The sequence below is a fragment of the Ambystoma mexicanum genome, chromosome 11 (genome assembly GCF_040938575.1).
Source record: "Ambystoma mexicanum isolate Mex_15411 chromosome 11, UKY_AmexF1_1, whole genome shotgun sequence".
NCBI classification, from domain to species: domain Eukaryota; kingdom Metazoa; phylum Chordata; class Amphibia; order Caudata; family Ambystomatidae; genus Ambystoma; species Ambystoma mexicanum.
In genome coordinates, this window is record NC_090934.1 from 435,272,853 (window position 1) to 435,298,677 (window position 25,825).

General features: G+C 44.7%; 1 protein-coding gene across 5 annotated transcripts in view; it reads left to right on the plus strand.

Moving 5' to 3' along the window:
* CHST1 (carbohydrate sulfotransferase 1) overlaps window positions 1–25,825 on the plus strand; it is a 375,173-nt gene that overhangs the window by 303,630 nt on the left and 45,718 nt on the right. For 3 of the 5 annotated variants that reach the window (XM_069623263.1, XM_069623264.1, XM_069623265.1), the window contains exon 2: window positions 21,860–22,020. The exons of the other annotated variants lie outside the window; for them this stretch is intronic. The gene's annotated coding sequence lies outside the window, so the exon portion shown is untranslated. The remainder of the gene's footprint in view (window positions 1–21,859; window positions 22,021–25,825) is intronic. 5 annotated transcript variants of the gene reach the window in all.

Below are 25,825 nucleotides of genomic sequence, written 5' to 3' on the forward strand. Positions count from 1 at the left end.
GACAGGGCCACCGTATCCTTGTCCTTTACTGATTTTTATCGCGTGTTCTGCTGTGTTTTCCACGCAGGAGTTCATGTGGGTCTCCTGGCGGTGCAGCTCTCTCCTTTGGTTTTGGTGAACAGACCCATGGGATAGCCTTATGGCACCCATGGGTAGGGGTGCAACCCTGTGCCCCTAGTGTATGTTTTTGGCCACCTGTGTGTGACCCACAGAGCAGGGTGCGGGCTGGTGGCAGCTCCGTGCTGAATTGACTGGTGCCCTGAGCATCCTCCATTTTGGGAATGCCGAGGCCCTGTCATTGGAATCAGTAGATTCCTGATGGAGACAAGATGGCCCCCATGGCCTCTTGCCTTCCATCGCCTGTTACCTTGACCTTCCCGAAGTCCCGGGAAGCCCTGACTCTGTCCCTTCCCCCTGACTGGCTGTTGGGTGGAAGTTCCATCTATGGTAGTGTGGGGAAGGGCTGACCAGACTGGCTTGAGCCTTCCCAACGACCGTATGTTGTGGGTACGCCTGTGGGTGGGACCTGGGTGAATGAAGTGTGTGACAAATACGCATTCCATGTTGTGGGTGTCTAGAATCTGGTGTTTGACACAATGACTGAGACACCCCTGCCCGAAACCGGTATGAATGCAGTGTGGAATGTTGAATGGCTGGGTACTTGTCCCAATACACATAACTTGTTGTGAGTGTCTGGAGAGAAGTGAATGGCCTGAATGCACTGTGTGCCTGATTGGCTGCCTGCCTGCCTGAATGCCCTTCGCCGTGATTGGATGCTTGAGTATGACCCAGCGGAATGAATGAGAGATCAACAGCATATCTGGGGACCTCTCACTGCTAGGAATCGTGTTCAGAAGCTGAAGTCCACTACGACGAGTAACTGGAGTAATTGAAGCTTGACCTTGAAGCCCCGCTGGACGAGAAGAAGTGCTGTTGCGCTCCTTCACAATCTGAAAGCTGCTGTGTCTCCAAGAACTGACCCAGAGAGGACCTGGTAAGGTGCCCTCTTCCCGAGCTATGAGGGACCATCGTGTACCAGCTGATCTTTGCCAAAGCTCCCTGGTAGACAGACCTTCGACAGGCTGCCGACCCGAGACGGGGACTGCTGTGGAATCCCAAGGAGAAGCGCCTAGACTGTTGTCCGCCACTGTTGACAACCGCCGTCGCTGACCGGAGCCGCCGTACTCCCGTTTGCCTAAGAACTTTTGAATCCAAGGACGCTCTCATCCGCATCGTCGCCGCTGTATCCTGCTGGAGAAGGCCTGACCGTTGACACGCCGAGAAGAATCCACCGGTGGGTTTCCCTACCACCCAAAGACCACAGAGACGCGACGACTCAATGCCCTTGCTGGGCCACAGTTCTTCAAACTCTTTGCAGTCCAGAACTATCGACACCGAGGAGCCCCGCACGCCTCTTCCTTGCAGGATGTTTACGCTTCCCCGTCAACGAGCACCACTAGGAACGAAGCTGCTCCTTCACCATCGTAGTTCACCCAGTTCTCTGTCGGACGTTCGACGACCCGTGACTCCTGCCTTAAATGGAGGGCACTCAAGAAGGGCCGTCGATTTCCCGACGAGGAATGCTACAACGCCAGGTACTTTGGGGCTGAAGAACTATTGGGAAGCCTATTGTGAACAATATATGGACTGGGCTTGTATCTTTATTGTAAAGGTTGCCCTGGTGGGGGGATCTCCACAAAGAGCTGTGTTTAACGGTAGTGACCAGTATTTCTGCCAATTGTTTGTATCAACTGCTTTCCTCTTTTCACTGCTGTTGGTTTCCTTTACGACTTGATTTGTGTGCCATTTAACCGTACAGTTGATGCACTTTAAAGAGATCTAATAGTAACTGTGGTACCACGTAGAATTGTAATTACTTGCCATTGTAGATACAAAGTGCATTATCGTGATGTTGTATATAACCTTGAATATTAATTATATAAAGACTGTGTTTTAACCGATACAGTGTGTGGACATTCCTTTGTGGGTGCTTGAGGACTACACTGTACTTAAGAACCAGCCCGCATCACCTTCCTGAGAAGCTAGGCCTTGATTGCTCGTCCATTACTACAACAAAAGAGAATCTTGGCTGGGGTCCTCTGTGCCTCTCCTCTACCATATAGAGAGCGGAAGTACAGACCCCCGCTCTGGTCCTTTACAGTGATGTTTTCTCAACCCAACACGAAATAACATACCATGAATTCACTTTAACCTCTGTGCTGCATTTGCAATTTGAAAGCACTTTTCTATTTAATTATAGGAACTTTAATATGATAGTTTATAACACAAACTCATATTACTACACACACACCCTTGCAAAAGAAACACAGAGAATGTAGAACTTGGTGCAAATGGGCACTCTGGGTTGATCAGCAGGGGTTTCACTGTGAGGTACTTGCCGTAAATACAAAAATGTCAATAGTTCAAGTATATTTCTTTGTTGAAAAAGATGTAGAAGGAGGGTACAATAGTCACTATGGTACCAAAATTTATACCAGGAAGACATACCCTCTTCACAGAATCTTTGGTTTCCTGTCTTAGTGGGCTCAACAGCATTGAGCCAGGCTTCTTGGTGTTTCATGAGGCAGTGGTTCACCATCAGGGGTTTGAGTGGGTCTCCTAGGTCCAACACATGCTGCAATTCAAACAGCAATGGCACATGCACAAAGAAGCTTGGGACACACAATCAATGTTCACGTTGGTATAGCTCACAAATGGTTGAATGCAGGAATCATGGATCTCACTTGTTCCTTAACCTCGGCGTTGCTGGGAGTCCCAATCCAGAGTCTTCAGAGACAAGGTGAGTCCTTAGTAATGCACTTCCACCCCAAGATGTTGTCTGATGCCGACAAAGGGGTCCTTCATATCCAAGAATCATGATCTTGGGGATGGTAAAGCGCAGTGCTCTCCTCTGACTTGGAAGCTTCTGCCTTCAACTATATGGCAGATGACTTTTGAATAGACTGTGGGCCTCATTCCGAGTATGGAGGTAATCATGGCGCTATTAGCGCCATGACTACCTCCAATACCGTTACTGAGTCCGCCCTGGTTCAATGGAGACTTACCGGTCTATTCCGACATTTGCGGGACCGGTAAATCCCCATTGAAAAAGCCAATCCTCATTCCCATTTGAGCCCCCATAGAGCTCAATGGGAAGGGGGAAGGCACTTATAACGGTACCGCAAATTGCAGTACCGTTATTAGCTCTAAAGTCCCTTAACGGGTCCCGTCCTCAATGCCTGAAACCAGGCGTTAAGGAAGGGACCTGATAAGGGAACTCAGAATAGGGCGCAAAGGAATTACTGGCACCGGTGTCCTTACCGGTGCCCTGTATCCCTTTGCGCCCAACTCGTATCCCGAACAAAGTTCCAAATTAATATGTTTTCTTTCAGAGTCCAAAGTTGAATCGAAGAAGGAGAGGATGTCTTCTTTTTATAAGGCAGACATCACAGGGATAAGACCAAGTCTGCTGTAAAGGGTAACATTCAGACTGTTGTAACAAGTGCCCTTTGCCTCCTGACCACATTGAGTGTCTTGTTCTTCAAGAAATAAGGGTAACAGGAAGGGGTAGAGAGCCCTTATGCAAACAAAGATGGTTTAACTTCTCTCTCAGCCCAACAGATCCCTGCCTTTTGGCTACTATAACACTGCCCGCACTTTCTATTTTGCATTTTGCGCTGTAGGAACATTTTCAAAATGGTATAAAGCAAAATGCACAATGGAACAAAATAGAGGGAGAGAAGATAGTCCATCAAACGTGAGTGAAACATAGAGGATAAGACAAAATGGAACAAAAAGAGAGAGGAAGAGCATTCCGATGAGAAGGGGCCAACATAGAAAATGAACGGAAGTCAGAGATGGCCTACGGCGGATGAGGGGCACTGAGAAGAAACTGGGATTCTGAACATAAGGAGCAGGGATGATAAAGGAAAGGTACATGCGAGGAGAACAAGGGCCAGCCAAGTTATGGCAAGATTTGAAGAGTAGGCAAAGAAAATTAAAAAGGAAACCAGCGTGAAAAGGAAGCCAGCAAAGAGTGACTATGGCTGGATGTACAGAGTCACGCGGGAAGAGAGAGAAAAGATGACCAACAGTGGAATTATAGACTGAACCCAATGGGGAAAGATAAGAGCCTGGCAGTCCAAAGAGAAGAGAGGAACAATAGAATAGTTGAGAGAAAATAAGAGAGGATACAAGCAGCTTGGAGGCATTGAAGGAGAGAAAGAGTCTTTCTCGCTTCCAGGATGTTGTAGAGATGAAAGCGGCAGGCGCAGGAACAAGCAAGTGAAGGAATCTGAGAGGTGAAAGTAAGGGAAGAATCCAAATAAATTCCAAGGTTATGTGCAAATGAAGTGATAGAGAATTAGGAAGAAACAACAGAGGGTTAGGAAGAAATGCAGGAGGGATACAGTAGTGGGACAGAAAAGCATCTCAGTCTTGGAGGGATTGGGGTGAAGAAAGTGATTGGACATCCAAGACTGGATCACCAGAAGACAGGAGGGGATGGTTTTGTGAATGGTTGCAGTAAAGGCAGAAAAAGAAAGAAAGAGCTGAGAATCCTCAGTGTAAAAGTGATTAGATAGCGCAATGGAAGAAATAACAGAAGTAACTGTAATAGTGTACAAAGAAAAGAGAAGGGGACTCAAGACTGAGCCCTGGGGCACACCAGGATCGGAAGGTAGGGTGGGTGAGGAGACACCAGCCCAAGAAACTGAATAAGTGCAGTTAGAAAGATAAGAATGGAACCAATGAAGAGCCGAATTTTTAAAGCTGAGATAGCCAAGGGAGAGAAGCAGAAGGGAGTGACCAACAGTGTGAAACGTTGCAGACAGATCTAAGAATACCAAGAGAAAATAGTGTTTAAAATACTTAGCAGAAAGAAGTGCGTTATTGACAGAAAGGAGAGCAGTCCCAGTAGAGTGACAAGGTCGAAGACCAGATTGGAAATAAAGAAGGAGAGAATTAGGGTTGATATGTGAGCAAACCTGAGTGTAGACGATATGCTTCAAGACCCTGGAGAGAAAGGGAAGGAGAGAATTAGGTCTATAATTAGAAGGCAAGAAGGGGTTAAGTGAATTTCTTTTAGAATAGGTGGAATCGTGGTGTGCTTGAAAATAGTTGAAAAGATCGAAAATTGGAGGGAGGCATTAAAAAGGCAGGTTAAGGAAGAAGTGAAGGGTAGAGTTTAGGGATTAGCACAGTGGGGAGAGGATCAATGGGGGCAGACGTAGGATGAGCTTTGAAAAGAAAAGTAGCAGGATCAGTGATATAGTGAAAAGAAGAAAAAGAAAGAGGCACGGTGGAAAGAAGTGGGGGCAGGTGAAGTTGTGCACGTGAAAAGAGAGGGGCGAAGATGGTCATCTTCAGTAGAAAAGTAGGTTGCCAAATCTGAAGCCAAGAGGAAGGTGATAACACCCAGGTCGGGAAGCGGAGTAGCTGTAATACGAGACAGGGTCTGAAATATGATATGATAGGTTATTTATAACGTGCTTAATAGCCAGAGGTTTCGAAGCCAGACCCGGGGTTCGAACCTGTGTTGCTCCGTGTCGTTTTGCTTCCAAGGCGAGCACATTGCCACTGAGCTATGCTCCCATGATATATGAGCCAGGTGTGAAGAATAGGAAACGAGAAGATTCGAGTAGTACTGTTGTTTGACTGAAAGTAGATCATGCATCATAAGTGGGGTGTAGGGAGGAAAAAAGAGTCAGATTTGTGGATGACTGCAACTCTTGCCATTAGCGGTCAGCATGGCCCAGAGATCGCCGTAGCAAGCTAAATGAAGGAGTCATCCAAGGTTGTGGGGGTTTGTGTGTAGGAGTAAAGGGAGAAGCGGTATAGAGAGAATCAAGATTATCATATATAGCAGAATAGAAAGAGAAGAAATCAGAGTTTACTGAGGAGGCAGAGAGTTCTTGCCAGGATGAAATAGAAGAGGAAACAGAAAAGTTAAAAACAGGTGTTAAAGTTACGTAGATTCCGATGAAGAAAAGTGTGGGAAGGAGGTATGGAAGGAGATGAAGTTATTGGAGTGATAATAGAGAAGGATAGAAGTGCATCTTCTGAAGAGAGAATAGGAGAAGCAGAGACCGAAGCCAGTGAAAGAGAGGAGGTAAACATTAGATCTAAACAGGAATCATATGTATGAGAAGGATGAGAATGGACGGGGAAAAGATAGAGACAAGAAGAGATAAGAGAGGAACAGAAGACAGAGTAGATGAAAGATGGAGGTTAAAGTCAACAAGTAGAAGCAACAAGGTGTCAAACGTGTGAAGAAGGACTTAAGGGCATCAAGATCATCACAGAAAGAGTTGATAGGGCCAGGGGGTGATAGATCAAAAGAAAAGCAATATGAGCAGGCTTAAAAAAGAGAGAATACTTATATTCCAATGTAGATACATTTGGTGAATTAACCAGAGAAGGAGAGAGGGAACATGAAGAGCAGTACAGGATCTCAGTGCCAACACCCTGACACAGCAAGTGGGGGCTGAGGGGAGAACAAGTTGTGGAAGAAGTTGTCAAGGCAGCTGGTGTGGCTGAATTAGCAGAAGATAAACACGTTTTCTGTGATGCAAAGAAAGTATACGTTTATATGAAAAAAAGTATCAAGAGTAAACATTCCAGAGAGCAAGGTTAATGGAAGTAGGACAAACAGAGACATGAGGATAAGTTAGATTAAGTGGGTTATGATACGATAAATGAGGGGAGAAAGGATGGGAGGTATAGCACAAAGGGATAGGAAAAAATAAGCAAAGAAAACAATAAATATAGACAAAGTCGAGTAAGTAATACAGAAGAGGGATGATCTAATCAGCGCAAAGGTTGGAAGAAAGACAATAAAGACCCTGCAGTGAGGAGGGTATAGGCGTGGGGAAGGCAGATGTCAGAGGGATGTTTAAAGTCTAATTGGAATGGCGTGGAGGAAGCAGCAAGGATGTATTAGAAAAGAAAACATAATGTCAAATGAAAGGAGTGGCTAGGGCCAGTAATAAAGGACAGGAAACACGTCTCCCATCTGCAGACAGCTGCAGACAGCTAGGGACCTTCCTAGACTTCGCCCAGAGCTTTGCCCTGGAAGCAATGAAATGGTCTACCAGGGGGTTGTGGGTGGGTCATGGGCATGTTAAACTACGCCAGCGATTAACCGGATGGAAAAGTCTGACAAGGAGTTGAATGGAATCTAGCAGTGCACGAAAGGCAGACTAAGCACAGATGTTAGGTTGCTTGTGTGCAGAGTGGTTTCTCCTGGGTATGGAAGCCCAGTAAAGAGCATTCCTGAGGGCATGCCACACAGTCCCCGCAGACAGCAAGGGACCTTGCCAGACTTTCTCATGCTTGATGACTTCAAAGCAACTCAGTTGTCAGCACCCTGGTGGGGGTGTGGCTTTGTTATGTCATTTTTGCCTTTGAAGCACAAATTACCAGGGAATCTCCTGGTGAGGGTTCCTGTGCCCTGGGAGGAAGGTGGTGCCTAGGGCACACCTAGGAAGGATTTCATTTCTGCAGTAGGATTGAAAGGCAGCAGCCAGACTATTGTCCCACATAGAAGCTGTGAACATAGTCAGACCACACACTAATAAATATAAGCCCTGTCATTGCTGGACCTTAGTCACAGAGCTGAACTAGTGTGATATCTAATTGCTGTGGCTATATAATTATCTTCTCTTAGTAGTCTCCATACTACACCTAGGCAAGGTGTTTATTTTAAGATTGACCTACAACTAGACTGAACATGGCATATCATTATTTAGTTTGGGACCAGACATCCAGAAGATTAAAAAGCCACATCTGCCTGCAGTCAGGAATGCACATGTACACTGTGTCCATTTAAATAACACTGTGCTATTGCAGGGCTGGTGCTGAAGATACCAGGAGGCTGTCTCAGCAAAGATTTACATGTGCAGTATAATTTTGACATGTAGTATTTATGAAAGGGGGTCTGATTAGCAGACCTCACTTTCAGAAACAGAATTACAGGCTTTTTTGTGTAATAAAGGTGTTCAAATACTATGGCTTTCACACCGTTGCAGATAGCAATCCATTACACTCACCTTGCCTGATGCAGTAGACTTACCCCATTTGAATACTGGCTATGCTTGTGTTACCAGTAAACCCCCAATGGGTACTGCCATATGCGTACAACTCCACCATAAAACAGAGCTGATTGGCCCTCGGCAACTACCCTAACACCACCCCCCCCACCAAAAACTAAACACTGGCTGTCATAGCCAGCTAATACATGAATACATACATATGGCATGCCATTGCAGATGGAGTTTCACCTTCGCCCCGCCTATAGAGTTCAGCCTGGAAGAAGCGCTCCACTTGGGAAAATGGACACTGGGCCTCATTATGACTCTAGGGGTAGCCGTGCTGGTAAAATTGGCATGGCTGCTGTCGGAGTCATTTTATTTTCCACCACCCAGGAAAGGGCAATTACCGGGGAATCCCCGGCAGAAAAAAATGCTCCCCATTCCCATTCGAGCCCAATAGGGCTCAATGGGAATGGGGAGACCGAATGCACCAGCACCATTCGTGAATGGTGCCGGTGCATCCGACATGGTCTGCTTGGGGGTGCTGGTCTGCCCGCGGGCTGAAACGCACACGTGAGCAGAACTCGTAGTTTGCCAGTAGGGTAACAATGGTGCTGGTAGCTTACTGGCACTGTTGTTACCGGAAGAGCAAACTTGTAATGAGGCCCACTGTCTGAATTGTGTTTGAAAACTCCTATTGTGCACATATGCCCAATCAGTCCAATTCACGCTCCATCTAGCAGCATTCTCCAATAGGCCCTTGCTGAGCCTGGGAAAAACAAACACTTTTGGTTGAAACTGCTGGAGGCCAGGAAGCCCAAAGGAAACACACCAACACAGGTTACAAAGGACATACAAAGCGCTATATTCAAAGTTACAACAATTACCAAAGTCAATTGACATATGGATAGCTATTCGGCCCTCAGAGTAACAGAACGAACCATCAACGGTAGTTCGCCGTGTTAGTGTGAGAGAGCGAACATTGGGATACTCGGGTTTTTATACTTTTATCCAGCCTTGGCCAACCCCCCTCGCGGGTTAACCATTCTCCGGACCAGGCCTAGGGTTCGTTGCCAGTTCAATCCCATAATGTATGCAATTTGATCAGTTCCGCTGATACAGTTGTTCATTTACACATAGGTCAGGGATAGGACAAGGTCTCAGTTCGCGACCCCAACAAGTGGCCTGCGGGCATATTACTCATTCATGTGTGCGGAGGTCACAACGGCCAGAATCCCACTCAAAATGTAATTCGGCCTCCATTTTGTTATTCAGGGTGACTTCCACACTGCAAGAGTACCTAAAATGGCAGCTTAATCCAAGATGGCGATTTGCACAATACATTAAGGTCAAGACCTTGCCGCGGAATCTATGTACACAATGTTTTTAGACATCTTGGCGTAGGCCAACATACATTCAAACAATGCGATAGGAGGTACAATATTATTTCGATTTCCACAGACCCTCCTTTTGGCCTATGCCAAGTGCTAAACATCATCCCTAATACTTTCGAAAATGACTCCATGTATTATCATCCATAGGTTCCGCGTCATTGTCTGTAATGTCTATAGCCATAAGGTCGTTCATAAGAACCTCTTGTAACATGAATTCTTTAGATGCTGTATCTGGGGTATATATCTTATGCCCTATTGCGATCACTGCTTGTGCACAAAACCCCGCTATCATTCCACATATACTTGGGAGGCATTGAAAACAACAACAAAGAAATAACAGAATCCCTAAAATAACCAGAATGACGGAAAGCACCTTCCAACCCCAAGATCGCAGAGAATCCCAAAACCAAGTACTAAGGTTCCAGTCTCCTCCAGGGATATGGACTTCAGAACTGAGGGTATGCAAGTTCTGAATTGCTTTAAAAATTGTTTGTGAGGAGTCTGGTACAAAAACACAACAAGCGGACCCCACTAATTTGTATACTCCACCTCGTTCTGCCAAGATGACATCTAATGCCATCCGATTTTGAAGTGCTACCAATCTTATCGCCTTTTGCTCTAAGGTCATATTGTAGAGTATGTCCGTGGTCCGGTTGATTGTTCTCTCCAATACCCTTGCTAATCCCCTAATGTTCTCTGAGTTTGCTATTTGTCCCCAAAAGGGCACAACCGATTTAGCTATGTCCCCAAATACTTGCCCAGGGGTAGCTCCATTGTTGTCTCGCCGTGGGCGAGCCTTAGAAACGTCCAAGGTACTTGCTACAAATACCCCGGGTAACAATATTCCAAAATAACAGGTTCCCTGCCAATCCTTGGGCAACCAGGGAAATGCTAAACTACCACAAACAAAATAAACAGGCCCTCCTACATACAGAGGCCTGTTTTCCCCAGTCAGATTTACAATATATTTACAAGTTTCAAAATCTCCCATTGGCCTAGTGCCATTTCTCTGCACACAGAAGGGAACCGAGTGGGGACTATGATTTACAGAATAAGAAGGAGGTACAGAGTCCTTATTGCCTATCGGAGCCATTTTAAAGGAAATCAGAGTTTGAAAAGGAACAGATAGTTTGTCAGACGGCCTAATAGAAGCAACGTTAGGTTTACTTCTATTTGCGAAAAGCGAGCATCCCAGGGGAGTCAATTCACGTTTCTCGAAATCATTCAAATTAATTCCATCAAAGTTCCCTGAGATGCTATCATTCCATCGGCCAAAGAATAGTGCTCTAAGAGAGGCATAGCAAGAAGTCGTTAAAGGTAGAGGATGTATATACCATCCCAGTCCCTTGTTCCCATGTTGCGGTAAGTGAGTACAAATCCAACAATTACTCTTATTAAAAATGGCATGAGTAGCATTCATTACTATCATCAGAGTGTTATTATGATACTTCTGTCTATGTTGGGAGTCTCTAGGGGACAGAGTGTGAAGGTGTACAGAGGGAGTCAAAGCACTTGGTACGATCTTGGTCGGTAATAAAGGTTTCAAAGGATAGACTTCTTCGAAATACCAAAGTCCTACAGCAGCAGTTGCAAAAATAACAATAATCAAAATCAAAACACAACAGGACGTTTTCGGGCCCAGGCACATTGTTCATTGTTCGAGTTGGTCACCCCCTTATCTAAAAGTCCAGTGCAGGGAGCAGCGGTGAAGGTGGCAGGCATCGTAGTTCCTTGATCGACGACCCCAATGTTCGTTGCTGGCGACACTACGGTCGTGTGATTTCTTAATCCTTCCCAACCCTAGCCAGCAGAATCCCTTTTTGTTCAACAAAACAAAACAATTTTCCGATCACTTCCTTTTCCAGATGCACAACACTCATGCCGTAGTTCTATTTCCGTGGTCGAAGGTTGTACCTGATGGTACCCAAATTTGTCTGGTCCAGAAGCAAAGTATCGTCACTTCCTGAGGGAAGCGACGTGTCGGTGGCGACGGAAGTCGCAGAGCTCGAAACAGTGTTTTCCGGAAGTGATTTTTCAAGAGAGTGCGGAGACGAGATGGACTGTTCCCCAAGCTCCTCAGGCTCAGAGACCTTCTCCGATGCACTCACAGCGCTGTTTGCTACTCCAAGATCAGAGACTGTAGCATCAGCGAGGGGTTCTGCTTCTTCTGTAGCGTGTGGCGTCGGGTGAGGAAGTTTCTTGATGTGCGTCGCGTGAATCCAGTTCTTCTTTCCAGCCACCCGCACTGCTGTCCTGGTGACCAACAATTCCTGGTGGGGTCCCCGCCAGCGAGGCGCGAGACAGGAAGACCTCTCGTAGGCCTTCACGAGGACCCAACTTCCAGGCTGTATATCGTGTCCTGGGCCCGTGAACCGTACAGGTAAAGCAGCATGCACCTGGTGGTAGATGAAATACAGGTTTTTAGTTAACTGGTTACAGTAGTCTACAAGCAATGCATTCTCCACCTCCCTCAGGGCTTTAGGTTTCGGGAGACCCCAAATGTTAGCAGGCCTCTCGATCACTACCTCAAATGGAGAAAGCCCAGTTCTAGTCTGAGGTGTGGTACGCATAGCTAATAACACAATAGGCAAAGCATCTGGCCATTTCAGTTTGGTATCAGCACATGTTTTTGCAAGTTTATTCTTTAAAATACCATTGTGTATTTCTACCAACCCAGCACTTTGAGGATGCCTAGCTGAATGAAATTGTTTCTCAATACCTAGGGCTGCACATATTTGCAAAATTACTGCTGCAATAAAGTGAGGACCATTGTCCAACCAGATTATCCTCGGGAGCCCAAATCGAGGAAATAATTCTTTTACCATAATCTTTGCAGTGGTCATGGCGGTAGCATCTTTGACGGGGAAAGCCTCGACCCATTTACTAAAGGCACAAATAATTACAAGAACATATTTCAGATTATTACATCGCTCCATTTCAATAAAATCAAAATGTATAACCTCAAAAGGGACAGAGGGGGGCCCAAAACTTCCCCTTGGAGTCACTGCCCCCTTTCCCACATTGTGCTGTAGGCAGAGCATGCAGTTCTGGACGTGCCTCTTTGCAGTTTCCAGAATTTTGTCATTTACCCAAACCTGTTCTAACATTTTCGTGATCTGCTGGGCACACACATGCGTAGGACCGTGTGCCACCGTAACCATCGCCAATACATAAGAATCAGGAAGCAACCATTTCCCTTCGGATGTATCCACCCAACACCCTTCGTCATCCAGTTTCCCCATTCCTTCAGCCCACTTTCTAGATTCTTCCATTGTGTCATCAGTCTGAATATCTCGCACAGACCCAATACCTTCATCCATTATGCAAACGTCTCTCATTTCCCTCGAGGTATACATGTCTGTGCTAAGATCTGTGGCCGTTTGTCTGGCTATCAAATCTGCAAAAGCGTTCCCTCTGCCCACATCATCTATGACCTTGCAATGTGCGGCACATTTCATTATTGCTAACCGTTTAGGGAGTGAGAGCGCCGAAAGTAATTGCACTATCAAAGGGCCATGCTGAATCTTGGTCCCATGTGAGGTCAGGAACCCTCTTTCCGACCAAAGTTTTCCAAAGTTGTGAGCCACCCCAAATGCGTACTGGCTATCGGTATATATATTTACTCTTCACCCTTGGCAAAGTTCACAAGCTCGGGTCAACGCTATAATCTCTGCGGCCTGCGCGGAGTTATGCGAAATTCTCTTAGTTTCGACAATTTTGCTCAATGTAGTAACTGCATAAGCAGCTGTACATGTACCATTCGAAAGTTTGAAGCAGGAGCCATCACAAAACAGCTCCCCTTCTGCATTATCCAAAAGAGTGTCTGTGAGATCTATCCTGCCCTTTGTTTCTTGCTCGGTGGTATACAGGCAGTCATGTGATTCTTCGTCACCGCAAACAGTGTTTTGCGGGAAAGGTAAAAGTTCAGCCGGATTGAGAACACAACACCTCTTAATTTGAATATGAGGGGCAAACAGAATTAGTTCATACCTTTGATAACCGTGCAGAGGTGAGGTGTTGCGTTTGGGTTTTGTTCAATAGGATATCAACAGAGTGAGGTACCATCAAAATCAAATCATGGCTTTGGACCATTCCCTCACTTTTACAGACGCGGCAGCAGCAGCAACAGCGCGCAAACATCTTGGCAAAGCGCATTCGACAGGATCAAGGGCGGAGGAGTAGAAGCCGCACGGCTTATTCTTCCCTCCGTGTTCCTGTGTTAACACAGCCAAAGCACATCCATCACATTCATCCACAAACAACACAAAGGCCTTGTCATAATTTGGAGTACCCAGAACCGGTGCCGAACATAGCGCGGTTTTGAGAAGCTCAAATGATCGTTGATGTTCCGATTCCCATGGCAGTGGCAGAGAAATGCCCTTCTTCGTCAAAGCCAACATCGGTTTTACCACTAGTGCGAAATTCGGGATCCACAACCTACAGTAGGACGCCATCCCTATCAGGGCTCTGACTTCCTTCTGTGTATTTGGAACAGACATGCCAGAAATGTGTTTTATTCTTTCAGTTGTCAATCTTCTCCCCTCCTCTGACAGGAGGTAGCCTAGATAGGCAAACTCCTGACAACAATATTGACATTTTATAAGCAAAGCTTTGTGACCATTTTTAGCTAGATGAACAAGCAACAGTATAGTGCCTTCTTTACAGGCCTTCTCAGAATCTGCAGCCAAAAGTAAATCGTCAACATATTGAAGCAGCGTGCAAGTATGTGGCAATTCAATGGTGTCGAGCTGCTCTTTTAAAGCTCTACTATAAATACTGGGACTTGCAGTATACCCTTGAGGTGCCCTTGTAAATGTAAATGAGCGTCCCCCCAAGGTGAACGCAAACAAATATCTGCTTTCTTTATATATAGGGATACTAAAGAAAGCGTTTTTTAGATCCACAACACTGAAGTGCGTAGCCGGAGCAGGGATCATCGTTAATATCGTCGTCACATCAGGCACAATTGGAAATTGTGGGGCGACCACTGGGTTAATAGCACGAAGATCAATTATAAACCGGTATGGAATTGCATTGTCGCCTTTCTTATATACAGGTAAGATCGGACTGTTACACAAACTACCTGTAATCTCCTCGATCACCCCACGATGTACAAAATCGGAGACAATGCATTTCAAAGCACGTTCACCTTCTACTGATATTTTATACTGCGGGATGCGTGGCAGTTTCACCCCATGTTTCAGGACTATTTTAACGGGCTCAATCTGTAACACTCCGACATCATTGTCGTCCACGGCCCACAAACATTCCGGGACAATGCTGAACTCGGGAGGTAAAGGTTGAATCAAGAACTGAGAATTAGGAAGTTGCTGTGGTGAAACCGTCAGCCGTACTCCATCCGAAGAACAATGAATTACTGCGTTCAATTTCTTTAACAAATTCAACCCCAGCAAATTCTCTCCACAGTTTGAAGTTAGAAGAAACGGATACCGGCGCAGAAACCGGACAGACAATTGGTATACCAGAAAACCCTACGGAAACATTTGTTTGCCCTGACAGTGGGATGTTTGGAACCCTGGAGTGATCAATGGAGCACGTCTGTGCTTCAGTGTCAATCAAAAACTGGTGTTTCCTATTTCCCACTAATAATTCAACATAGGGGCCTTTTTGATTAACGGGAATAGGCAAAGGTTCCAAACCCTGCTTCGGGCAATCCTAATAAAATAGAGCCTCATCAGAAGGAAGCTCTTCAGAAAGGTAGGCAGCAGAAGGGTGATCAAATATGTTTCTCGAGTCCATACTCGAGATCTGATTTTCCCGTAAAAAAGGTTGCTGAGAATCTTGCAAAAGCTGACCTCTGTCAGGGCCCCCTGCTCCAGGGCGGCCCCTAGGTCGTCTACCCATACCCCCAAACGCACTGCTTGACCTCTGGCGAAGGACAGGGCACTGTGCTCGCCAATGACCTTCCTGGCGGCAATAAGCACATTGATTAATATTTATAGGACTCAGAGGAGCATTTCCTTTTGGAACGTACTGACCTCTAGTTTGTGTCATACCTTCTCTGGGGTTTCTAATAATTTGCTGTAATAATACTTTGGTTTTCAAATCTCCCTTTCTCTTTTCATTTTTTTCCTTCTCATTATTAACACGGTTCTCATAATACTGAGCCATGTGCAAAACTTCAGATTGAGATTTTGCCTGCCAAGCGCTCTCAGAGGACATAATTTGTGACTGGATGTCAGGTAACAATCCACGTACAAATTTGTCCACGAACAACCTCTTCCCCGACTCTGTACCTAAATCCTGTCCACTGAAGTCGGAAAATACCTGCTCGAATCTATTGAAAAATTCGGTGGCGCCTTCAGTTTTCCCTTGAACACAGGCCGTAAGCTTGTCCCAAATAATCCTTTTTTCTGGGATTATAGTTTTTAATTTAGCGACAATCCTATCAGGTAAAGTAAGTATTACCTGTGGCGGTATCTCACCAGCTGGCCTTTCTCCATCAGTTCTAATCATATTTGCCCACGTATCTCCCAACCCCGGCACATCGTCTATTGTCCGAACCTGTTTCCATAAATCTACGGGTAGGAGTACAGGGAATAACAAGTCAATGTCACTCAAGGTGAACACAGAGGACTGTAGAACGGACTCTATTTCTTTGTAAAACCCTGTCGGGTTTTTCCTAATATCGGGAACTGATTGTCTAATTGTGTTCACTTCCTGTCGTGAAAACGGGACGTGAACGAATTGTGATACATAATGTGCAGGGATATCCACCGCGGGGGCACCAGTCGCCGCGTTGGCGGGGATCTCAACTTTTGGGGCAAAGGTCGGAGGAACCTCTCTCATAGGCAACTGAGATATAGGTACCTCCGGCCGCTTACTAAGCAATAGAGCCAGGTCGAGCGCTAAGGCAGCTGTAGAGGTGTCGGGCGAAAAAGCCCTTTTTCAAATCCCCAATAGTTCTATGGGGCAACTAACCTTCTTCCTTACACATTCCTCTTGCAGGTGCTGCACCATCACCTGAATTACTTTTCTTTGCATCTCTACTGTATACTGACTATACGTGTCATACACTTCGTCTGGCGGTATCGATGAATCTGATATCCATCGAACCGCATCTTTGGTACAAATTCGTACTTCCTCAGTTGCCGCTCTACGGCATGGAAGGAACCGTTTCTGTACATATATTCTATCGTCTTCATCATCCTCATCTCGTGATTTTTCAAAGTCTTTCCTAAACTCAAACAATCTTTCAACATGTCCATATACTTTCTGCTCTGTGTCCCTCGAAAGTGCCAAAGCATTCAGATATCTCACCCCTTGTGGAAGATCCGAATTTTGTAATCTACTCCACATCACACACAAATGAGTCCCCAAACCTTCGATAAAAACATTTTTCTGGGGAAAACTATTCAAATTAGATAATGTAGAAAAAAACATTAGCTTGATCACCTTTCTCCATGCAATGCTTAGCCCATGCAAACAATTCCTGTTTCCTATCTGCAGAAACAGTACTACGAGTCACAATCTTTGACCCTGCACCTGGATCGACTCCAATCAATACGGGGCCACTCGGGAGCGGAGGTATAGGTAAATTTAACAAAGGTGCAGGTGCAGGGGGAAGGGGCGGTGCGATAGGCGGAGGAACAACAACCAAGGGACTAGGAACAATAGGCTGTACAGGGGGAACAGGAATAGTAACAGGAACAACAGCAGGAATGGGCCAAGTGCCCAAAACAGGAGCATACGGAGGTGGCGCTGAGGCATCGGGCCTGCGTTCATTTAATAATTTCTCAATAAATTCCTCAGACACATGGAAATCTTTAGAGGGATACATTTTCTGGATCCCGAGTGAAAAGGCTCTATCCATATTTTTAACTGATTCTGTCCGCTTTTCTTTATCATATAATAATGCTTTTTCAGCGTTTGTTTTATGACGACGTGCATGTTTATCCCTACTTTTAAGCTGCTGCAATGCTTCTTTCTTCCAATTTTGTAACACATCAAAGGCTGCTGGTCTACCCTTTTTCTTTAACAAGATCGATTCTAGGTATTCAATACGGGGGATTTCAAAACTACCGTTGATTGGCCACTGAAATTCGGAGGCATGTCTGGTCTGTTTGTGCCAAATATCATTAAATACTATACTTCCAATGCCATACTTACAGTACATAGTACACGCCGGCGACCCCTCCTGTGGTGCCGGGCAGCTAAATTCCAAGGATTGTCGATCGCTGTGGAACAGAGCCCTAAAACAGCTAGACAATTTCCCAGGCACTACACAAAAAATTGGTGTTACCTGGTTCAATAATTGTGTCTGCAGATACAATACGCCAAATTCAAAGTGTCAGGGTTAAATTAAGAGCCGGGTCACGACTGCACCTGACCAAACCTAAGGAGGACCGTACGGTTTACAAAGAACTTACCTAACGAATTTTACCTTGTGTTTTGGTGGTTTCAGCAAATCTGCCCGCCTCAAAATTGGACCCTCGTCAAGATGCCGTATCAGACCACACGACTATCGTCCAAGGATCGGATCGTGCAGCGCTGCCGAGGTATTGCGTCTCGATCGGTCGGGCCCGCAGAATCACACCGTCCGATCCCGGTTCGATAGTCTGCGTCAACCTTCAATGATCCGGCATCAATCTTGAGGGTCCCTATTCGGGCGCCAACTGTGGAAACAGAAAAATTGATATGAGTCCGGGAAGCCCAAAGGAAACACACCAACACAGGTTACAAAGGACATACAAAGCGCTTTATTCAAAGTTACAACAATTACCAAACCAAAGTCAATTGACATACGGATAGCTATTCGGCCCTCAGAGTAACAGAACAAACCATCAACGGTAGTTTGCCGTGTTAGTGTGAGAGAGCGAACATTGGGGTACTCGGGTTTTTATACTTTTTATCCAGCCTTGGCCAACCCCCCTCGCGGGTTAACCATTCTTCGGACCAGGCCTAGGGTTCGTTGCCAGGTCAATCCCATAATGTAAGCAATTTGATCAGTTCCGCTGATACAGTCGTTCATTTACACATAGGTCAGGGATAGGACAAGGTCTCAGTTCGGGACCCCAACAAGTGGCCTGCGGGCATATTACTTATGCATGTGTGCGGAGGTCACAACGGCCAGAATCCCAATCAAAATGTCATTCGGCCTCCGTTTTGTTATTCAGGGTGACTTCCACACTGCAAGAGTACCTAAAATGGCGGCTTAATCCAAGATGGCGATTTGCACAATACATTAATGTCAAGACCTTGCCGCGGAATCTATGTACACAATGTTTTTAGACAACTTGGCGTAGGCCAACATACATTCAAACAATGCGATAGGAGGTACAATATTATTTCGATTTCCACACCATGGCTGCGTAATTGTAACCAGTAAGTCAGTGATGCACACCCTCTAAAATTGGTATATGGTGTTATATTCAAAAACACAAGTTTGAAAGTTTAATTTGAAGAATATCTTTGAAAATACTAAAGTTTGAAAACCAAACATCAGAAAAGGTTTAAAAATGTTTGAAAACATGAAGCAGCATTTAACCAAATTAGGAGGACATTTTCATGTGATTTCTCGAGGGAAAGAGAACCGTGTCAACATATTTTAACATTAAAAAAGTAATTTATAAAATGTCATAAGAACACCTGGTTTCGTGGAAAGGAGTCTGATGGGTGCTCAGGGCAATTGGAAAGTCAAAGTTAAAGTAAAATACAAGACTGTAGTGTGTGACAGATGAATCGGAGAGTGGGGGATACCAGGAGAGGTGCAGGTGGAAAAACACTCAACAAGCACCTAGCAAATGAAACGCAGCAAGGCAATACATATGTTCACTCCTAGAGGCAGTTCAATGCAAAGTACAAACAACGGTTTACATTCAATCTTTCTCTTTTGAGACTTCATTTTCCAACTTTGGGTTTTCAGACTTACCGTTTTCAAAATCTAGACATATACAGTGTTTTCAGAAGAGTGAACCCTGGGAGTGAAGGAATCCTTCACCCTTTTCATGTGGTTACCCACAATGCCATCACTTGTCTTTCTTCTTCTCACTTTTCACAGTCTCATCCATCATGCTGTGTTTGGTCTCCAGCTTTACCCTCACAAGATACGAGGCTTTCCCGTTTGCACATTGAAAACAAACCAGCTTAGAACCTGACTTTTGACTGATACTCACCCATCCGTACTGGCCTTCCAGCTGCAGTGGTGCATGAGAACAGCCAATTACCAGGCCCATCATGGTTTCACGGGCACACGACTTGGTGCAATTCTCCTCATTTTCCGCGTGGTACTTTTGCCATTGGCTCCACTGCCCCTGTCCTCCAGGTTCGGGAGACCCTTAGCACTGACCACTCATTCCTCTGCAATAGGTTTATGATCACCCTTTCACACCTAATCAATTATCAGCTACATTAAATGATTGAATTCACTCGTTTAACTCATCAATTATAATTACACTATCCATAATTATGGCCACATCATTGATTATTTGATTGCTTGAGAGGAGGGGCAGACTAATTCGGGCACCAGAAGGGATGCACAAGTACATAGTGGGATATCAGAGGGTGGTGGCAACGCTAGCGAGCAGGAAGAGCAGAAGATAACATTCAGAGCATGGAAGGAAATAACAACAAAGAGGGGCAGTATAAGCGAGTGAAGAAAAGATGAAGACATGCAACAGCAAACATTATGGAACTCATTTTCAAATGTGGTGTAATGTGACTAAACGGCACAAAAGCCTTGAGTAAGGCCCTTACGCCTTTCATTCATGCCACACCACATTTTCAAACATTTTCTGTGGCAGAGAGGAGGGGTGGAAAGTAGCTTGTGTGTCTGCCGCTTTCCTTCGTCTCTGCCATACAAATGCCCCAGCATTTGCACCAGCAAGGATTTTCATGTAGACACAAATGCTGAAGATCCCTTTGTGGTCCACCGCCTTTATGCACCAGCATTAAGCAGGCAGACCCCATAGGAATCCATTGTACATGTTGCCTGCCATGCGCGCATGGCATGGCAGGCAGCAGGTACACTTTGAATTAAACGCCAGTGTGGCAGGCAGCGTGCACAATTAAAAGTAAATACTGCCTGGTATGCGAGCATGGCAGGCAGCATTACTCACTTTGCATAACAGAGTGCAAAAGTGTAGGGCAAAAGGCAACATATACGCGTGCACGGAACCTTTTACCATGCACACTTGCGCTCTGCTGTGCATATGATGAACATTTGGCATCAGGGACCTGCCATCGCCTGAGTGCAAGCATACCAGGTCCTCGCCTTCGAATCACGATTTGGAGCAAAACACATGCTCCTAAGAGTTACAGAAAATATAATGATACAAAATATGAAAAAGTTGAAAAATGAAGAGATCAGAGTATGAACGCATAAACAATACTTACACTGGAAAAAGATCAGAAACACAAATATTAAGAAATGAAACAAAGAAAGGAAGGTATGGTGAGGGAGGGTATTTGTAGAGAAGAAATATACGGAGGTAAACGAGAGAGACAAAAGGGATTAATGGGGAGTGCAGAAGGAAGCAGATGATGGTAGCAATGCATGATGCAAGACACGGAGGGAAAACAGGAGGGAAGGGGTCCATGCAATACAAACAGGAATGATGAACGAGGGAAAGGATACGAATCATGAGTCGGAGGGGCCAGAGAGAGACAGAGAACCATTCAAACGTGGAGTGGGATGGGTTGTGCAGCCGTCATGCGTTCAGATCTCCGAAGAAATGGGGTCTACATTATTATTTATATAGGGTGCTTTGGCTAGAACTGCATGCCCTAACTATGCATTACAACATTTTTTGCCATATTAAAGAAAGTCAGTCATTTAAAGGAGAGGTTAGTGAATGGATTTAAAACTATCGCACCGGAGGGGGTAGAGACACACATAATTCAGAAACTGGGACACAATACGACTCAGGAAGCATGGGTAAAGCTGGAGACTGTAAACTCTTCGAAAAGAGACAGAAAAGAAGGGCAAAGCAGTCCGTATGCGTCTCCAAATGTAAATGTCAACAGTAAAAGTGCATTAAGAGGTCCTTACTTTTTTTCCTGTGCTGTCGGGTTGAGATCCTCAAGCATCCTTCCCAGGACGGACTAGTGGGTCTGCACATCAGAAAGCCTATTAACTTGGAGGAAATACAGGCCGAAATGCAGTCCTGTCACATTCTATCTCTGTCCTCTCTTACCCTCCATCTTACAATTCAGGTTTGTTCTGACAAGCCAGCTAAGGAGGAAAGGAAGAGTGAAAGGTGGCAGAACTGCAGAGAGTTGACCTACAGGGAAATACGCTACTGGCATATTCTGTCTAGCACATCACTGACCCTGCTTACCTGTTATTCCCAGCTCATATCTGGTACCACACATCTGTGCCCATGGGACCCTCCTGGAAATCAATGTATCTTTTCTGTCTGTGTTAATCAAAGGTTCCTGTCTCCCCACTTATATCTCTACTTCTCTTCTTCGTAGATAAGAAAGAAAGCAGCATGGCCTCATCATTCTTTCGCTAATCCAATTCTTCGGTTTCTTGGGCAGCCAAAGAACATACCAGAGATGCAAAGATTGTGGAGCAGGGGCTGCAATTGAATATTTGTCTTCTCAAGGAAATCCCTAGACCTTCACTGTCTGTGGTGAGTGACGTGGCTGTTGTTCTGGATAATAGTGGATATTTGCCACTGGAACATATTTAAGCTGAGGCACTGAATACCGAGTAACGGTCCAAATGCAGCGACGATGTTAAACAAGGTTTACATGTCCATAACCCTAGGTACTGAAAAAGGGGATGTCTATAAAGCTATCATGTTCCATCGTTGGAGTGAAGGGGGTTTAAAAAAAAAGGTTATCTGCCTAGGGAGGTTGCTGTGTACTGGCTAGTTCCCAGTAAACATGTATAACATGATTTAATTTATTTTCTTTAAGGTGCCAACTCACCCATAGGCCTCAGACGCTACAATAAGTATAACACACACTTATAGCATCACACTCCAGTAAGTACACACAGAAAACACAGAATAAAACTAATGCATAAAGAGTCAGTCCATTCCAATTCTTAGGCTCGTTGTAGGTTATGTGTTGCAACAGCTCAGAAAGAATGGAAGATTACTATGGCTACAGCCAATGACAATACAGTCTAAGCCATTCATCAAGGACCACTCCTTGATTTGTACCCTCAGCAGAAGTCTAAAATCCTGGTTTCTAATGTAGCTCCCACCAACTATACACTGTTAGCAAGCCACAACTTTGTTCTGAAGGACTCCTCTTGACTCAGGTCTTCCCAGTTTATTCACCTTCACAATAACCATGTTTCTAAGATCCACAAACAAATCGTTTTAGATATGCGTCCATATTCTCTGGCATTGAAGCCTTTCTAATATATATCTCTCTCCAAAAAGGGGGGCAAATCGGAATATTCATGGAACAACTGGGTACCGGAAGATTGGGACAATTAAGCGTCACGTTGCATACAGGGGCAGTAGGACCAGGTGGCAGGACTATGTCAAGGGCTAAGCCCTCCAATACAGTATGGCCTACAGGAGGTACATTGTTTACAGCCAATAGGCTACTGGTTGGCTTCAGGTCGGTTTGGCAACTTAGCTCTGCCTTACTGGCCACTACCTGTTTTATACAACTGTCTGTTTGACAAGGTCTGTCCACCCCATATGAGGGATTATCTTCTCCAAGGAGCCTACCCAGGCTCACACTTGGCCAGGTCACAGATTATGTTCTCCTTGATGCTCTGCCATTTCCAGCAGCATTAATTCCCTTCTCTCCCAAATTAGAACTCGAGAGTGCTTCAGCAATGACATTGTCCATGCTCTTAGAAGGGGATTGCACTGCCTTATTCACTGCTAGAGATACGAAATCCGTTTTCCCATTTTGAAGTTCAGAAGTGCCCTCCTCAGACTGACTTGGGTGATCCAGTTGGAAAGTTTCAAGAGGTCCTATATAATCACTCTGTCATGTCATGGCAATCGTACAATCTTTTTTCCAGTACTGGCTAGTGGTCAAAGAATCTGTTAAGTGGCAAAGATCATCACTCATTAATTCCCTTCTCTTATTTTTTTATTTTTTTTAATTGTAACATCTAGTTTATATCAAACTTTTATTACAACTTTTTCTCATATTAATTCATTCAGTTTACACTTAGATTTCATTTTCTTTCTCTCATCAGTTTGTGGCTTTATCAAGAAAATTAATAACTGCACAAATCAAGTGGATCGAGCTTCCACTTAGAATGCGTGCCCAAAAATGTTCCATCATGTCAATTTTAGGGGCAAATTTACACAAATGGATGGATCATAAGTCCTTGAGTGACGAGAATTCAGTAACTAGGTGTTTTGTTGTCTCTTCATGTGTTAGACAATATCTACATGCGTCGTCCTCTGCAGTTCCAATGCGTTGCATCGCCATCATTTGTTTCGATTGGTATAAATTTGTTCGTAGTCGAAAAAAGCTATCTCGATGATATCTTGATGGAAATTGAACGAGATACTTTGGCATGTTATCTACTTTGTTCATCGTCAACCCCAGATCTAATGCTGTGGGCAGCTTTCCATATTTGTCAAGATTTTCAATCCATAGCCACTCCTTCAATTTCTTTCTTGCCATTTGTAGGCGATCTAACAGCGTATCCATAGAGATGTTAGCTGCTTGCATTGCTTCTTTCACCTTCTCAGACCAGCACAACAATAAGCCTGTATGCAGATGTTTTCTTCAGGTGCTAATATTTTGTACGCTGTTCTGGATTCGAGATCACCATCTTTCTTAGTAGGGCTAGCTAATGGCGTACTATGGTCATTGATATGTACTTTGGCAGTCTCAGGGCACGCCGCCAAAAAATACCTTCCAATTGCGACCATAACTTCTGATCAATATTCCACCCTGCCTCCGCCCCAAATGTTATTGCAGGCACTGCTTTCTGAACGTAAAACGTGCATACCGGTATTAGTGAAAATTTCCCAAATAATGAGTCTAATCTTGCTCCTTGTAGCAAGAGGGGTTTCATCTGTTGATATAGGTTTTTCACCCAACTCCACTCTCGTATTGAGTTGTTCATCAGAATCCCCAGATATCGGATTTCAGTGACTACCTCAATTTTGACATTATAGACTTGCCACTTGAAGTTGTTATTTATGCTGCCTTTTGAAGGCCCAAGGTTCATGATTTTCATTTTTTTCACATTCATTGTTAAATCATTTTTGTCCATGTAAGATTCTAGTTTTGACAATAGTCACTGTAAGCCTATTTGGGTACGATCAAGCAATACCAAATCACCTCCGTAAATTAGACAATTTATGTGCTGCCCATTGACATTTGGTGGAAAGCATTTGACACTTGCAAGGGCAGTTGGCACATCAGCAATATATAGCTTAAACAGGGCTGCAGCCAGAGGACAGCCCTGTTTCACCCCTTTGGTAGTTTCAATGGGCTCAGACAAATGTCCTCTTTCATTTAACCTGATTCTGATTGATGTTTCTGAGTATAAGGCCCTTATTGGGTATAACAAGGCCTTTGGGCATTTCCAGGACTCCAATTTCAGCCATAGTTTCTCTCTATTTATAGTATCAAATGCCTGCTGCAAATCAATAAAGGCAAGAAATCTTTTTTCCTTCTTCTGCAGGGCTTTCAACTTCAGTATGTTCACCAAAGCTAGATTGATATCTGTGCCGACTCCTTTGGTGAAGCCTGTTTGCCTTTCGTCGCATAACTCATTTTTAAGTGCCCAGGTCGAAAGCTTTTTTTGTAGGAAAGCCACGAGCACCTTTCCAATTGTATCCAGCAGGGCGATTGGGCGATAATTGGCTGGATCAGCCCGACTGCCCTTTTTGAAAATTGGAACTATTATTTCTTTATTCCATGAAGCTGGTATTTTCTGAGTTTCGGCAATTAATGCAAACAGTTTTTCAATGAAGAGGGACCATGCATGCTTATGTTCTTTGAGCATCACATTTGTAATGCCATCAGGTCCAGCAGCCCTTGAGTTCTTAAGCTTCTTGATGGCATCACAGATGTCTTCACTAGACTCAATTACATTCCAACTTGTATCTTCTTTTACATGTTCCGGCGACACTGTTGTTTCAGGTGTTGAAAACACTTTCTGAAATTGTGCTAGCCAATCACTTTCTGCCACGCCATATGCCATCGACGCCGCTTGGTTAAGAGAACCTCTATTCAAGATGTTCCATATCTCTCTTGTGTTTTTTGTTTTTATTAGGGCTAGCATTTCTTCCCCTCGCTCTTGATCCCTCTGACACGAAAAGGCTTTCAGCCAGTTTCGGTATTGTTGCTTTCTCCGTTTTATCGGACTGGTAGCACTGGCCCCAAAACGTGATTTTATGTCCACTAATTCTTTCTTTAAACACTTCTTTTCCTTCGTTAATGAGCCACTCCAATTTTGTTTATGGTCCTTGTCACCAAACTGTTTTTGAGAGAATC